The following is a 16,925-nucleotide window of genomic DNA, read 5'->3' as shown; positions in this document are numbered from 1 at the left end:
TGACATCTGGCATTTTAGCAACAGCTGAACAAAACTGGTCCACAATAGGCAACATAAAGAGTACTAATGTCACCATGGTGAAGTGAAGAAGCCAAACAGGGACAATAAAATAAATGCCAAATTAAAAAATAATAATAATAATTACAGATCACAGCTCCAAATCTAGACAATTTCACTGGGGGTTGGGGTGGGGGGTGAGGCTCAATGCTAATAATGTATTCTTTAATGTTCTACTACTAAGCGTCATTGCCCATCCACCAGTAAATTTTAAACAGAGCAATTTTTTTTTCTCTATTTATATATCCTGGTCATCAAAAGTAATGAAAAGTTGTTTGGGATCTTTAGAAGCACTCTGTCATGTATTTGAGTAAATGGCTTTTCCTAAGAGTCCAATCAGGCCATTTTGGATGGAAAAAGGAAAAAAAAAATGTCTGTTGTAAGGCATATGGAAAAGTTACCCAAGAAGGCGGTTGAAACAAAGGGAATAAATGAGTTCAGGAGACACCTTGATTGGTTTCTGAAGTATGAGCAGAGGGGAGGGGTGATCCAAACAGGAAGGTAGGATTGAGAGCAACCAAATAAAAAGTTGGCATGCTGTGCCAGATGGTCCTTTCTTCCTGTGTCTCCTATATTCACGAAGGGGTTTGCGGGGGGTGGGGGGGGCGGGGGGATACATAGCATGATAGAGAAGGCTGGAGTCAAATTTACCAGGGAATTTACTGTAATTTTTAAAGCGTTTTTACTCTCAGAGGCCCGGTGCCAAGAATCTTATCTCCTAAAATTTTCCAAACTCAGATTAGCTGATACAGTCTTCTTAGGTCAAACAATACTGCAAACTAAGCCTGAGAACCTATTTCCCCAACCCTCCCTTAACATCTAGGATTCTGACTGCTTCCCCTGTCAATAAACACATGCACAAATAAAGGTTGGAAACAGCAGTGTCTTTTGCTGACAGCTGACTGTTCGGTGCTGTCAAAGGTCAGAGCCTCTTGGGCATTAGTCCTTGGTAAGAGCAGGATGAAGAAGGATGGGACAGAAAGTCAGACCATTTTGCTGCCATCCTCACTTACCTGCAGCAGGTTTCTAGACCTGTGAAAACCCATCCCACAAGACCTTCCCATTTCCTTCCTTCAAGCCTTGATGTCTTCCTCTCTCAAACCCAGGCGGCATCACTGGCAAGTCTTCCACAAAGCTGCCAGTGCTCACAGGGAGCAAAGTGACATTTCTTTCCACCCTCCCCAGGTCCCCACCCGTCCCCACCCCTCACTTCTGAAGACATTCAGGGTACTGCAGAACTGAACCAAGCTCCGAAATGACAACTGCCCCAATCTAGTTTATCCACAATCACTAGTCCAGTCACCATCTTCACACACACAAATATATATACATATGTGTGTGTGTATATGTGTGTGTGTTTTACATGTCCAAGCATATAATCTTATACTTGGTGCTAAACAGGGGCTAACTTTGGTCTCCTTCAAGCACAGAAAAGTGGAGCTGCTCACCTAACATGGAAGTTGCTGCTGCTGAGGGATACATCTCCATCCTCGCCTGATCCTCTATGCCTTTCCGATGTAAAGCCATAGTATCAGCATCACACACTTGGCCAAACACGGGAATTCTGATCCCCTGAGACATGGATTCCCATATCCCATTGTTTCTGGGACATGCCAAGAGCTCCTCACTTGCCACGAGTATTGTGAGCTTTTCAAAAACTTCTCAAAGCAAGAGTTTTAAAAAATAGTCTTGTCCTACCTTTGGGAGCAAAGTGGTATGAAATCCGCTTACCATACTGTGCTACGATTATGAAAAAGCTAGAAATTTTGGACATGTGATTTCTCCAATGAGTGTTTAAGAAGATGGAGGGAAGGGAAAGGTATCACTATGCTAACTGATAACTTTTCAGTGGGGGCCAAACGGGTTGGGATTTGAATGGGGACTATGGCTGGAGAATGAGGAAACCAGAGACTCTACTCTTAACACACCATGTCATCTGAAATAAAATGGGAGCTCAAAGTTTAACACTAAATGGACTCTTAGTTCATTTAATAATGAATCACCTGGACAAACCTATTTCCTTATCATGCATTTAGAAGGATTGAGCTGAAAACTTATAATCTCTTCCCCTCTAAGGACTTGGAGAGTGTTAATGCATACTTTCCAATGCAACTTTCAGGGATAACCCAGGCAACCTCAATTAGAAGCATCAGATTAAAACTACTTGGGCAAGACAAGTTAAATGAGGAGAATGTCTGAGGGCTCAGATTCACGTTATCATAGAAGTTAAAGAAACCAGTGGGAATTCTGTTTATAGTTTCAATCAAATCAATCAATAAGCACCTATCAGCATGTGGCCCTATATGAGGTACCAGGTAGATAATTTGAAACAGAATCCCAGACCTCGAGAAGTTTCCCAGTTAGTGTTGATTAATTATGTGTTTATTGGGTGCTTACTATGTGCCCAGCACTGTGCTAGATCCTGAGATATACCAAAGTGCAGAATGAGGCTCTGCCTCAAAGTATTTACAGGACCAATGGAAACTGAGCGTATTCACAAATAGAAACCAAGACAAGTACTACCACATAATTTTCCACACCACTGCATATTGCCTTGGATGTCTCATAGGAATCCAGCAAAGACAGGGATCTCAGAAAACTGGAACAGTCCTGGGGAACTCAGGCTAACTAGAAAAGAACTGGACGAGACGTGGAGGCATAGGCAGGATTTGCCCATGAAGAGGATTTTCAGACACAGCTATTTGTTTCCCTGGAAGTGCTCTGTGCTCCTAGATTCTCACTCCCTCACAAAATAGAGCCCAAGTGATTTTATATACAGAATACAGGCATCAGCTCACATTTTCAATAACATAAAGTAAGCTACCCTATAATACCCTTAAAATAGAGTTAAAACCAACCCCTTAGGTAAAAATAAAACTGAATCCTTTGTAAGATGTGTTTCTAAATCATAGTCATATCAAATATTTAGGCTAACCAGATCATTTATTCCAGCTAGTAATCAGAATGCATAATCAAGTTAACTCAGTCATGAATATAAGAAATGCAGATTATTTCAATCAAATACCATCCATTTAGAAATACAACCAGTGCCTTGAATATCAGAATACACCTCTGTGTTTTCAAGCTTTTTTGTTCTTCACAATTTGTAATTTCCTGCCTTCAAAAAAAAAAAAAAAAAAAAAACAATAATAACTGTTAGGAACTCAGTTGAATGACCTGGAAAGACTTCTTGGCTGTCAGATGTCTCTTGTGGATAGCATTTGAACAGGGAAGTTTTGGCAAATCAGGAACATAAATGATAAAGTTATATATAACTAAGGAAGTTAAAGAAGACTTGAGAACTTGCATGGATCCAAGTTACAAGTCACTGGAGAACATCGTATGACACATACAGTCAAACCGACATGTCTATTACCATCCCAAAAAAATCCCTAAACAAGAGACTCTAACCATCAGCTCATAGTGTCACTTGTTTTCTATCTCTGACATATTTCATGTTGATAAAATGGACACAGTAACACTAAGTTCCCACAGAAAGTTGGGTTTAGCTTACTGCAAGTTTTCAAGTCTCAATTCATGCAAAATAATAGCAATAAGAAAACAGTTCCTTCATCTACATTTTACACATTATTTAATATATCCTTCCATTTGATGGAGTAGAAATGGCATAGTTTTATATCCATTATATAAATGAGGTAATTGAGACTAAGAAAATAAACAACGTGACCTAGAAGGTAAGTTTTCTGCCTCCTGATCTAATGATCAGATCTCTCCCAAGATCATATTGGGCTCAACCCCAGCCAAAAGAGCCAGCAATTCTGTAATAACCCTCAACTATTATAACCATCCTTACAAATGAAATGGCTTAATATGTTTGATCCTGGCCAAGTCACATAACTATTCTGGCCCTCATTATCCTTAATCATTTTAACACAGCACATACACATTTAATTAGAGGTGCTATCAAGTCCCTCTTAAGTCTAATGTTTACTAGATGGATTAGTAGTGCAGCTTAAAGACCACCAAGCCTAACAACAGCAACTCAACCATGATAAGTTGAGTTGGTTGGCATGCACAGAAAATGCCTAATTTATGTGTATTTTGACTTAATATCAAAACCAGACACTGTTAAAACAGATTTCACAGTCTTCCAGGCAATTTTTGTCTCCACTTAACTAATAATTTTGAGGAATGATTCATTACTACAGTGAATAGAACACATTTATGCCTGGGGCTCTGCTGTTCACCATGAGTGGGGTGTTGGACAGTCATTTCATTTCACAGAGCCTCAGTTTCAGTATCTTTACTATTTCCTTATCTTATCTATTACTATTTCCTTATCTTTACTATTAGGGACTGGAGGAAGATATCTCCTTGCTTAGAAAATTATATTTATTGCTTTATGATAAAACAGAAATTAACGATTCTGTTGATAACAATGCTAGTGACTTAGGACTATGAGACAAATATAACCCCACAAGAACTATCCCAACCAAAGGGTTAATGGTCAACATCTATTAAACACTTACTAAGTATCTGATGCTCGGCTAAGACTATATACATAACATTATTTAATAAAACAAATCTAAGCATTATTATTATCTCCATTTTATATATTACTGAAACCAAAATCCAGATTACATCAGCTCCACCTCCTGGGGACTGCAGGCACATGAGACTACATTTACTTCCATTTCTATTTCACCAAATGTTTCTGTTTTGTATAGATCAGGTTATATAGTAATAGACCAAGAGAGAGAAAATAGGTTCTTGCTCTGTAGGAGCTCACAATCCAATTTCATAGGAAAGGACACACAAACTGTTAAAGAAGACTGGCTATGATAGGTGTTCCAATAGATATGGGAGCAAGGTATTAAGGAGATTTGAAAAGCAAGCAAGTCAATGATTTGGGATCAAAAAGCCTTCTCAAGATGTAATTTGAGGATGGACTTGAAATAGAAGTTCAATATGAGCACACAAAGAATTTAGGGGGATAGAATTTAAGTTAGTGGGAATAGCACCAGTTAGGACTTGCCATTTTTAGAGAATTACAAGAAGACTGATATGGCCAGAGCTTAAAATACATACGGGAAGGGGAGAGGTGAGATAAGAGATAAAGGTGGGAAGTCAGGTTCAACTCAAACTCAACTAAGTGACTATTTATTTAACATTTACTATGTGCCAGTCACTCTTCTAGATCCTTGAGACCTCAGGGGGGAAAAAAATCTCTGGCCACATGGAGTTTATTATATTCCAGGAGGAACTTGGGTATCATAATATGGAGTTTAGACTTTGCTTTCTTTATATCAAAGCGTTTTTTAAGTGGAGGTGATGATAGTTCTGACTTCCCTCCTAAACTGTGAATTCCCACAAGCTGAATTTAATGCTTTGTCACATCTTCTATATGAATGATGTACAACAGCCCAGTTTCAGTATGGGAGAGGGGTCACAGAAGACTACCGTAGGCAGATAAGAGATGCAGAATTTTCTGAGATTAGATGTACAGTGCCACTTCCATAAGCTTGGACTTTGGCTACTCCAAGGAAGAAACCAGTTTGAAACAAAGGAGAAAGACACAACCCAGATGATAATCAATCAATCATTTTTTCCTACCAATAACTGGAACATGACTATACTGAGCGGTACCTCCTATCTGATACGGGTGGGTCAGCCACTCTTTGGTCTATTTCCTAAGTCCTGAAGTCTCCAAAACCAAGACTCCCACAGCCATCTAAGGGTTCCCATTCACACCAGGGCAGACGTCAGAAGCTTATAACCCAGACAGCACTTTCTGCACCAGGCTCAAGTAAACTCCTATTTCTAGAGGATCTCTGCAATGGAAATTGGTTCTGGGATGTCAGATTTTATCAGGTAGCTTAGCAAAATTTGGTGATGAAATTTTTCATAGAGTAATTCTAAATATGGCAGAAGCAGAGCACTTGGCACGGACCCGAGTACGGACTGAGCCCAAATTTGATACCCAGTCCAGAGCTTCAATGGAATGAACTATAACCCAGGTCGGATTAAAGTAAAATTATGATGATAGCAAACACTCAAACAAGCCTGTTAGATGACTTTAGTGATGGAATGAAGTATCTGAGCTCTCCATGCCCTCCAAGTTCTATTTGGAAAAGGGGGGAGGTAACCTGAAGCCTTCAATTCCCATGCCAATAAGCCAATTAAGGAGACAAAAAGCACATATCTCTCAGCTGCCTAAAGCACTCGCCACCTGACAACCAGCATCTCTCTCAGTGACACACAGAACCAGAGGCAGGGACCCAAAGTCATCCCTGAGAACTCAGCCTTTTAAAGAGGCTTTGCAATGAAGTGGCAGCAGTAATTTTTGTATCTATTTCTTGTTGATCAAAGGCTCAATGTCATGAAAGGTTCAGCCTCTTACGCTCCAGCATACTTTGAAAGTGGAAGCAAAAAAGGAAGAGAAGTTATGAGCACTACACTAGATATTCCACATACATTATCTCATGCAATTTTCATGGAAAACCTTATGAAGTAGGCATTACTGTTGCCACTTTGTAAAGGAGGAAACTGGGGCTTGGTGAGACTGAGAGAAAACCTCACATTATGTAACTAGTCATAGTGGGATTTGAGTCCTCCTGACACTAGAGTTGATGCTCTTTCCACTCAACACTCTTTCCCCATTTTCAAAATGAGTCCTGCAGAGCTGGGTGCTTCCCACACTGAACTTGGAAATGCAGAGCTAACATTCAGCTTGTTCAGTCAGGATATAGATCCATGGGAACTAAAGCATTGTCACTTCTTTGGGGAGAGGAGAAAATTCAAGCCAGAGTCAGATAGGAATTTTGCTCTCAGTAGCCAGGCGGTTGTGTTCAGGAACATCTGAGATATCTTCACTGACTTAATATTATTTAATAAGTAAGCACAAGTACAAAAAACCACCTTTTGTTGTACTTCACTTCCTGTCCCCAGTTCCCCTAGGGTAAAACATCCAAAGGTGACAGGTCCTGAAGATCAATGTCAATGTCAAGTCACTCTTTCACTCTAGCCTAGACCATAAGCAAAACAACATTAGAAGGTACTCAGAAAATGTTTGGACTTTGAGAAATGTGTAATGACCGCATTGAAAGATAAAAAAAAAAAAAAGGCAACTGAGTTAGTTCCTACTTATGCAGAATTTGATTTATTTAGGCTTAACTCAGGTCACAGTTCATGGCCCAAGAGTTTTTGATAGTCCTAAATGGATATCTATATTTGAGGAAGATTCATCTGATCACGTTGTATGTGAAAGCATTAGTAAACAGTAAAGTATGAAATTCACATATAAGATTACATGCCAATGATGAAGTTAATCAGGAAGACCAAGAAAAAATGAAGACAAATATGGGTCTTGTGTTTCCTAGAACAGTCCTATATAAATATTTTATTTCATTCTTCCTATAAAATTAAAATTTTTGAGATTGACTTTTGGTTCAGAAAATACTCCTGATGGAAAGCACGGAAAATGCATAAACAGAAAAATTAAAAATTGGTCACAAGCCACATGGCAATATTCTATCTAAATACCTCTTACACCAGAGGTCCTCCAAAAGTTGATCCTAATTGGCTGGGTGGTCTTCAAGATTTACCAGTCAATTTTGAGCCAGCAGCTATCAACACAGGCCCCTCCTTGAGGCGCTTGGCATATTTTCTGGGTGAAGTGACACATTAGTTCATCCCCAAGCCAGTGGTTGTTTGCTCTTTGCAACCACAACTACTTCTAATCTCCCACCACCACCCTGACCACAGCTGTAGCACCATAAGTCATCTGCCATAGTGGTCCTTCATTTCCATGAAGTGAGAAGGAACCCTTTCCCCATAGGCCCTAGAAGAACTTGCCTTATACCTTGCTAGGATATTCTCACTGAGCACCAATAAATTAACAAATACATGCTAATACACAAAAGGGGAAGAAGTAAACAGCCAACAATAAGTGTAATTCAACTTCCAGAGACAGTGCCCTTGGAGATGGAGATCTCAAACATGTAAGTAGAATAGACATTTGAGCAGAACCAGGGACACAAAATTCTCTTCAAATTATACGCAAGAGACCACCAGCTACACTAAGTTTAAAACCCAACGTACCATGCCAAACATAAAGAGCCATCCTGTTTAAGGACTATAAGAGAGCTACATGGCTGGCAAATATATAACGACCTCCCCAATAATCTTCTAAATCCATCTGTTTGATAAATCACTTATTTACTCAGCAAATAATTAATTACTCAGCAAATTAACTCACTTAGACCTACCAATGTGTAAGGTCATATGAGGGGAACAACACTGAATAAGTTATGATCTATGTTCTCAGGAACTTACAAAAACACTTAGGAGACAGGAGGGGGTCAATAATTCTAATAAAATAGATTAGTCAAAATCCAACATGGCACATAGCACACTGGGGTCTGGAATTTGGAATTTGGAATTCAAAAGAGCAAATTCTAAAGTTTACCTCTTCCTTTCTGTCTAATCTCAACCAAGTCACTTAACCTCTTGAAGCCTAAGTTTTATCATTTGTAAAATGAGGGCATCATTAGTACCTACTGTGTCACTGTCTAACACAGCATGCATGTATGTGTATGTGAATACCTTATCAATAGTAAAACAGTAAAAGAGATAGATAAATGCTCATTTTCATGTTCATCTAAGAGAAACATCACAAAATGCTATGGAAGTTTAGAGATGAGAAGACTCTCTTCCACCCCAGGGGTCTTTTCTGGGCCTAATGAAGAGATATCTGCAATAAAATGCCAGAAATGGGGGACAGGGGCAGAAGGATCTTCCAGGAAAGGGGAACTTTATGGCAGAGACACAGCAGTAAAGTCTACCAAACAGGTTTAGAGAACAGCAAGTAATTCAGAACACATCTGCATTACTCCTCTTATATCGTCAGTACCGGGGACAGTGCCTGGCACCTACTATGCACTCGACAGAATGTTGGTTTTGTTGAATAAATGAATGAATGAAATGCTGTATGTTTAGCAAGGCAAGAGAAGAGATATGACCAAAGAGCTGGGGAGTGTAGACTGAAGCCAGATGAAGAGACTTGCATGCTATTCATCTTCTGATCTTCCAGAGACCAATGTACCTCTGGTAATGAGGATCTTCATTGAATGCCATGTTCCCAATGAAATCTCAATGGGGTCACCTCCATATATAACCTAAATTATTGGCATCCCACCTACTTTTCCTTCCATGACTGTGGGTTGTGTTAAGCTGATTGGCAAGGTCTGACCTCAAGTTTTTCATAGGCTTCAAATGAGTTCAGTGAATTCAGTCACTTCTGTGAGTAGCACTTGCAGCCAAGCATCTGGAAAATTCTCAGATACTAACTCTCCTCCATAGCAACTTAAGAAGGGACGGTGCCAGGGGTCATGAAAATAAAAATGGGGAAAAGAGTAAGGCCTTCAAGTGTTAGAGCTAGTGATGCTGAGGGAGAAGTAAGGTGGCACACAAGCCCTCTCCTTCAGAAACAGAGTGACCCCTCTTTTTAGGAACACCGTGACTCCTGCCCCCTCCACACCCCCATTCAGCTAGGGTCTGTGCTGTCTGCAGTAAAGCCGGGTTTCCAGAGATGCAGCCAGGAAGGGGGATAAAGCACAGTCCTCTAGAATCACACAGACCCAGATCTATGACTTTGAGCAATCAACTTAACCTTTCTAAGCCAATTTCCTCATCTAAAATAGAGATGCCAATAACTCTCAGTAAAGCCCCTGGCACACAGCAGGAGTATATTAAATGTTACTTCCTTCCATCATGTGGAAAGGGGAGTGACCACAAGGGTTAGATCCTTCCCCAATATCTGAGAGATCCTGTCCATATCTGAGAAAGAGAAAGAAGGTTTGTGTTCTTTCAAATAGAGAAAATTAAATCCTAATAAAGAAAATGTAAAATGTAGATCCCATGGTGAGAAAATAATTTAGGGCCTAGAGCAGAAACCATCAAAATTGAATGGTGTTAGAAGAAACGGTGGAAAGGCAGAAGGAAGGAAAGCAAAGAAATAGTGAAAATGTCAGCTAAGAAACCCTCCTTTTGTATGGGTCTGCCTACTTGATGTTCTCCTGGTAGACAATGGCTGCCATGCTATTGAGAACGAAAATGACTAGGATGTAAAAGAAGAAACAACAGGGAATATCACTGGGGAAAGATGTATGCTGGACCTTCAGTAAGGAAATGGGGCTGGGGAGGAAAAGTCGAACCTTGACTTCGGTCAACCTTGGCTGGAGACGCAGTCCAAGGGCACTGTTCCACGAGAAAGGGGGACACATGAAAGAGCTGGGAGGCCGCAGCATCCCCTGACTCCAAATCGACAGCCTTGTCAAGAGCACTCACCCTCTGGCTCAGGCTAAGGAAAATACACACTGAGGAGGCAGGAAAGATCTAGAGCTCAAGGGAATCTCCCAGGGAGCATGGGGATGAAGTCTGAGAGCTGTGCACTATAACCCTATCAGGGAGATTTAGCCAAGGTGACCTGCCTAGTGCCACCCACCTAGAAGTACCAGAAAGAAACAAAGGACCCCAGTCTTGGTCTGAAGCCTAACCCATCCACTGTGCCACACTTCCTTCGGAAATCCTAAAGCCAAACGCTTTGACAAGGGAAAAGAATCCAGTTGGGGGTATAAGGCAAGCACTGAGAGTGAAACGCACACCTTGGATTAATCATGTTTGTGGCAGTGGCTTTATATTTACAATTCACTGACCCTCAGCCAGAGATGCTTACCAAACTTGGAATTCCATACTCACATCCCAGGGCTCCAGAACCCTCCCGAAAAACCCCCCTCCTGTCTTCTCCGGTCTTCTTTCTTCCTTCTAAGGCCCTCCCCAGAAGAGAATGAGTTGTCAAAGGATGCTCACCGTAGAGCAAATTTTTTGTAATGGCAAAGAAGAGAGTGGGGCAAGGTAAGGGCTTGCCTAACACTGTCCTCTACATGAAGGCTGACTTGGAAGGCTGACTTGGGAATCCCAATGTCAACACATTATTCCTAATTTCATTCCTGCCTCCCTGAGTAATCCTGCCAGGATCACTTAACTCCACTCGTTCTTCCACCAACACCTTGGCTCCAGCATGCCTCTGTTTTCCCCCAGGCCTACCTACCTTGATCAGAATGACTCCTGAAGAGACAGTGTCCTCCAAGTGTGTCAGAAATTCAGACACGGACAGCTTCTAAAATAGCTGGTGTGTGGCTGCTGGGTGTCTGCTGCTCTCCGAAGGAGCAGTGCTATCACTGAGGTAGCAGGATTTCCTTGCCAAAGCTGCTCTCACCCTCCTCCCCATAAGGCTCTTCACTCCCTCTCCCTGTCCCAGCCCAGGAAGACTTGGAGCCCCAGGGCCGTGGCATTTAAGCACTGTCACAGTTCCCACTCAATCCCCATCGTGGTGCCAGCTTGGCATGTCATGATGACCCAGCCTGAACTGTATTTAGAAGCCTGGGGCATGGCACCGTGTCCCAACCCATCTCAGAGTGACAGGAGATTTCCTGAGCACCTGGGCTTGGAATTCCCTCCAGAGGATGAGGGTCAAAAGGACTTTCCAAATGGTCTGTTTCCTTCTCATGAGGGTCCCCATCTGCTGGAGGCCCCTCTCAGAGACTCAATCTCCGTCAATGCTACCATTTCACCCTGTTGTAAAATCCAGACTTTTTATAAAGCTTATAAGACGTGTTACAGGAAAGAGAGAATTGTGGGAAAATCTATCAGAAAATAGGTTTAGTGGTCTATCCATGGACTATTCTTACAAACACACATTTCCCTAGAATTATACCCTGGGGATGCACAGAATCTACCAGATGTTGCCAGTGAACAGGGAGAGACTGCCTAGGACTCTTAACTTCTTGGGGAACAGTACATAATAATTCACGTCATCTTCTTGGAAGCCTCTATGCCCATCTTGAAAGTAGCCTACTGGAGTCCAAAAAAAAAAAAAAAAAAAAATGGAAGTTATTCCCAGTTACTGGTTTAAAAAAAAAAAAAAAAAAAAAAAACCTTTTTTATTTACACTTGAATGTAATCTCCTCCCAGACAGGCAGACTGATAATTGAATAACACTAATTGGGTTGGCTGACAGTTTTGAGGGTTACTGCACATGGAGTGGGTCTAGTCCTCAGCTCCACTGGAGCACTGGAGAAAGAAAGGCTTTTTCCTCATTGACCCTCAACCCTCTGCACCAGTGTCCCTGACTAGAGTCCCATGGAGATACCCTGTCATGTAAAAGGCATCAGTGTTTGGCCTCTCCCCATTTCTGGGCAAGGACCCAACACTCAAGAGAACGTGGTTTTGGGATCATGGCATCTAATCCATTCAAGGATTATTTTCCCCCCTACTGCTCAGATGGGTATGTTAATCATCACCTCCCTTTGTTCTGTAATAAATTCAGCCCTGGCTAATTCTGAGCCTCTATGCATCACTGGAGTTTAAAGATGGCAGTTTTTGACAGGTCAGATACTTAGAATCAACAGACCACCAACCAGTCAAAAATCTTAAGTAGTTTTAGGAACATGTGGAAGTAATTTTTTCCCAGAATTCACAAGTCTAAAGGATGAGATCTCATAGATGGCGTTTGGGCTATTGTACCTATTAAAATATTACTTTATATACCATATTCTATGTGTAATCAAAACTGATTTAACAGTGAAGGCAGATTTTCATTATACCAAATATCACATGTGTTATCAGATAAAAATTACAATTGAGTACACACTATGCACCATCTTTAAAAGAATTCATAAAAAAGTAAGATAAAATTAAAAGTGAATGTGAGGTCACCTGCCTGGCTCAGTCAGTGGAGCATGTGACTCTTAATCTCCGGGTCATGAGTTCAAGCCCCATGTTGAGCATAGAGCTTACTTAAAAATATGTGTGTGTGTGTGTGTGGTGTGTGTGGTACATTTTATATATATAAATATATGTATATATTTTTAAGTAAGCTTTATGCTTTCACATATATGCATATATGAATGCGCAATGACTACAGATGGAAATACAAGGTTATAGGCTACTTCACAGTATAACTTCACAGAAATCAGAATATTTTGTGTGACCACTAGCTGTATAAATACATTTTAATTATAACCCATCTCAATTGCATGCAGTGAATCTTTTATAAAGGAAAAATTTTTTGTAAAATATTAATTTCTAATTTTTTCAAGGAAGAGGCTATTAAACCTAATGTAAGTAGAAGGGGCTTTTGGGGGTTTATATGACCTAAAGTCATAGGTTAAATTTGTAAGAACTTGCATTTCTCTGGGAAGAGAATGTATGGTATTTATGGGATTCTCAAAGCAATCCATGACTTTAAAAGGATGAGGACCACTGGTTTGAGAGGCTTTCTCCAAGTGGGGAAAATGTCTAATTTCTAAGTTCTTCTGCTGTAATGTAAAGCATTTCCCCTTCACCAGATATTTTCAAGAGAAATATTTAAAATACGACACAGAATACCAGCAGGGCATCTTCACAAAACACGTTCTTTGTCTCCCTCACAAAGACAAAGTGGTTGTGTTTCCCTGTGAGTGTTAAACTTTCTCTGTATGGTTTCTTATTTCTTATTTATCTGCATTTTAACCACATATACATGTATATATAAATGTGCTTTTTTAATCATTTGGGAAGATGGGAGGAATTAAAAATTATCTTTAATGTGAATGAAATGGGACTTTTTTTCAGCCTTGCTGCTTTGACTCATTCATACCCCCTTCACTCTCCTTCCCCCTGCCCCTCAGAAATCCTCAGTTGGCAAAGGAGGCCCAGGCTCACCAGGCCCATTTCTCCTTCTGTGTGCCTAAAACCACAGTAATTTTGCTACTGTGGGACACACAGTCATCCCTCACCAGGGATGGGTTCCAGGTTAGTGGCTCCCATGCCTTAGAAGAAACCCTCCCCCGATCCCTGCCCCCCAATCCCACCCTCCACCCCCACCCTGTGTCCTCCAGGGCAGTCCCGCAGGAGACAGCTCCTCAGGAAGGCTGGGCACAGTGAGTAGGTGACATTGCTGCTGCAGGCCTGCCAAGGCTTTCCTAAAGGCCACGGCAACTGAGCCTGCCCACGAGAACAATTTTGGTGAGCTCAGTTTGTTTGCTACTGAGAACCCTCTTGCCCTCAGAGTCTATTTTTACCATGCTGTGACGCGGAAGACTCCACTGTCACAAAAGTGAATGATAAATAGAGTAAACTCTCCATTATCTGTCATTCTGTGTGAAAGGGAACCCTGGATTCAGACCAGAAGGCAGGAGTTGGAGCCCTGGTTCTGACCTTGGTATGACCTTAAGGAAGCCACTGTGTCCCACTGAGTGTCAGCTGAGGCATCTGTAGAAAGTGGATAAGAATCCCACTGCTTATCCACTTGATGAGTCCTCAGCAGGATGAAATCATGCAGATAAAAGCACTTTATCAACTACAATGTGCCTTCAAAATCTAGGTCATCAGCACCACATTTCATCATTTAACCTGCAGAGAATTCTCCCTGCTCTTGAAACACCATGATAAACCCTCATTGATGTGTCCATACCCATTAAAAATGGGAAACTGAGGCTCCGAAGCAAAAGCAAAATGTGACGTGAGGTCTGCTGCCTGGGAGCCTGCACTGTCTCCTCTCACTCCTCCACGCCTCCCCCATGTTGTGCACTTGACTTACTCTTGCTGAGCAACTACTTCCTGAAAACAGACTTGATGAGAATCCCTAGCTCCTTGAGGCAGAGATCTAGACAAAATGCCCTCCCCAGCATCTCATCCCATGACCTATGATTCTGCTAGATCTGAGCAAGGTCCCTGGGTCCCTAATGGCGGGGTGGGGACTAGTGCCCATGTCTGCTGTCCAGTGGATCCCATCACATCATCGCCACTGTGGCCCCTGAGCTCCAACACCTGGCCATCGCCCCTGTGATGACCTCACAGCATGACAAGTTCTTGAACTATCCATGAGAGATCACGGTGGAGTTAGGGGCTCTCCGTGCTATGTAGGTACTTTACTATATTCTGATTCTCTGTTAATCAAAGTATATAGCGTCTCTTCACCAATCAAGGAAAATAGTCCATCCCCTATCACAGCACACAGGTAGTTTTCTTTAAATGATCAGATTACATTACACACTCTAAGAGATCTGCTCCATCACGGACCCCTTTATATGGACATCACTAGGCTGTAGACAGTTATTATAGCTGAATCACTTTGTCATTATCAGTGACAGGAGGCTTTGTTCATTCCAATGACAAAATGTTTTGTGGATAGGCCCGTGGGATTCCCAGACCTGCAGCAGAACTGGCCTTCTGCTCCCTTAGTGTGAAATGAAGGCCAGTCCCAGCAAAACTCCAAGTTTTCTGTAAAGTTACTGAGCTTCTCCAAAGTCTAACATTCCTGTCTCTCTTCTCTCTGGACTTCAGTGTAGCTCTTCTCTCAAAGCATACCTCACTTCTTTGCCTTAACGACTTGCTATTGTGGCTGGATTCGACAACGTTTACAAACTCTGCAAGGAAATGCCTAACGAAGCATGCTGCTATTGATTCTCATTCCTCAAAAGAACTTTCTGGAGCCTGCTGCTTGTTGCCAAAGAGGAAGTGACATCTCTTCCCTCCGGAAAGACCCTACTGAGATTTGAGTTGGGATTATGCATCTGGATTCAGTTCTCGCAAAACTATTTGTGGAGATGGATGTTCTGCTAACTCAGCCTTTAGAAGAAAGCATGTGATGTGTTTCTTGTCTTGTTCTTAACTAACTACCTGTGAAAGACTTCCTTCTTGTCATTTTTTATAATTTAATTATGAACCATGTGGTCCATGAAAAAAATACATCTCCTTAAGCAAGGAGGGAAAATGGGTTTTAACACATGTGTCAACTATGGTCACTTGATGGTGGCAGTCAGGAGCACAGAACTGAGGAGTGTGAGACTCCAGGTTCAAAGGGAAGAGCAACAGATTGATCAGCGATGTGTGCCAAGGGCACAGAAGTAGGGGACAGCAGCCTACGTGTGACATACTCACTATTATATTTATTCCAAGGCTTCTACTAAAATGCTATCACACATGAATCAGCACACTGTCCTTCTTACCTGCTTTAGGGGAATAAAGGCTAATCGTGCTATTGTTCATATTTTGTGCCATTCTTTCCAAGTAGACCAGGTCTTCTGGAGGCAGCAGATAGGCCACTAATCTCTCTCCTCTAGCAATAAGGTCATCATGTTAGCAAAGTTCCTCTGCTCTGACACAGTTGTGGTTTTAATGGAGAACTAATGTCTTCATCAGTATCTGTGCTATTTCACACTTCATTTCCTTCCCCAGCTCTTGGATGAAAACCATCCGGTCCTGGTGATTTACTTTGTGGGAGTTTCTTTCAAGTTAGTTTCCTTCTCTAGGGATGCCATGCAAGCATTTTCAGGGCTCCAGCTGGGGAGCACCCAGCCTTGAAACATCAGTGTGTGATCAAGTCATTCAAGAAAGCCGAAGGCCTTGGCAGGCACCTAGCAGTGCGGTCCTTAGCCTCAGCCTTTGAGGCCGAGGGTAGCAGAAGCAGCTGCTACATTTTCTGCCTCTCGGGCTGCACTGGTTCAATGTGGCAAGGTGGTCTAGACGGCCAGGACCCTGAACACTAGGAGCACACAGAAGGAAAACACTGGTGCTTTAAACTGAAACAGTTCAGGCCTCTCTCAGTTGAGTTCACAAAAATCTCCAAACAACATCAAGGCAAAATGATCTTGAACTTCTTTTCCACGCCCTGTGGTTGCAGTAACCCCCCAGCCCAGATTCTCTAAACAGTCCTGATTTCCAGTATTCCATTCTGTGGCTCTTGAAATACATGTGCATTTAAAATATACAGATAGAAGATAACATCCTAATGAAAACCATCCCTTAGCGGAGTACACAATAAAATTCTTAACTTTTAATTTGGCACATTCTGGCCAAATGGC

The 16,925-nt window shown here is 41.7% G+C and overlaps 1 protein-coding gene across 3 annotated transcripts in view; it reads right to left on the bottom strand.

Moving 5' to 3' along the window:
* TBX15 (T-box transcription factor 15) overlaps positions 1-16,925 on the bottom strand; it is a 104,030-nt gene that overhangs the window by 48,302 nt on the left and 38,803 nt on the right. The window contains exon 1 of one of the 3 annotated variants that reach the window (XM_047727491.1): positions 11,129-11,316. The exons of the other annotated variants lie outside the window; for them this stretch is intronic. The gene's annotated coding sequence lies outside the window, so the exon portion shown is untranslated. Of the gene's footprint in view, positions 1-11,128; positions 11,317-16,925 lie in introns of those variants that run through there. 3 annotated transcript variants of the gene reach the window in all.

Source organism: Lutra lutra, chromosome 4 (genome assembly GCF_902655055.1).
Source record: "Lutra lutra chromosome 4, mLutLut1.2, whole genome shotgun sequence".
NCBI lineage: Eukaryota > Metazoa > Chordata > Mammalia > Carnivora > Mustelidae > Lutra > Lutra lutra.
Note: the sequence above shows the minus strand (reverse complement) of the source record. Positions and strands in the feature narration are given on the sequence as shown.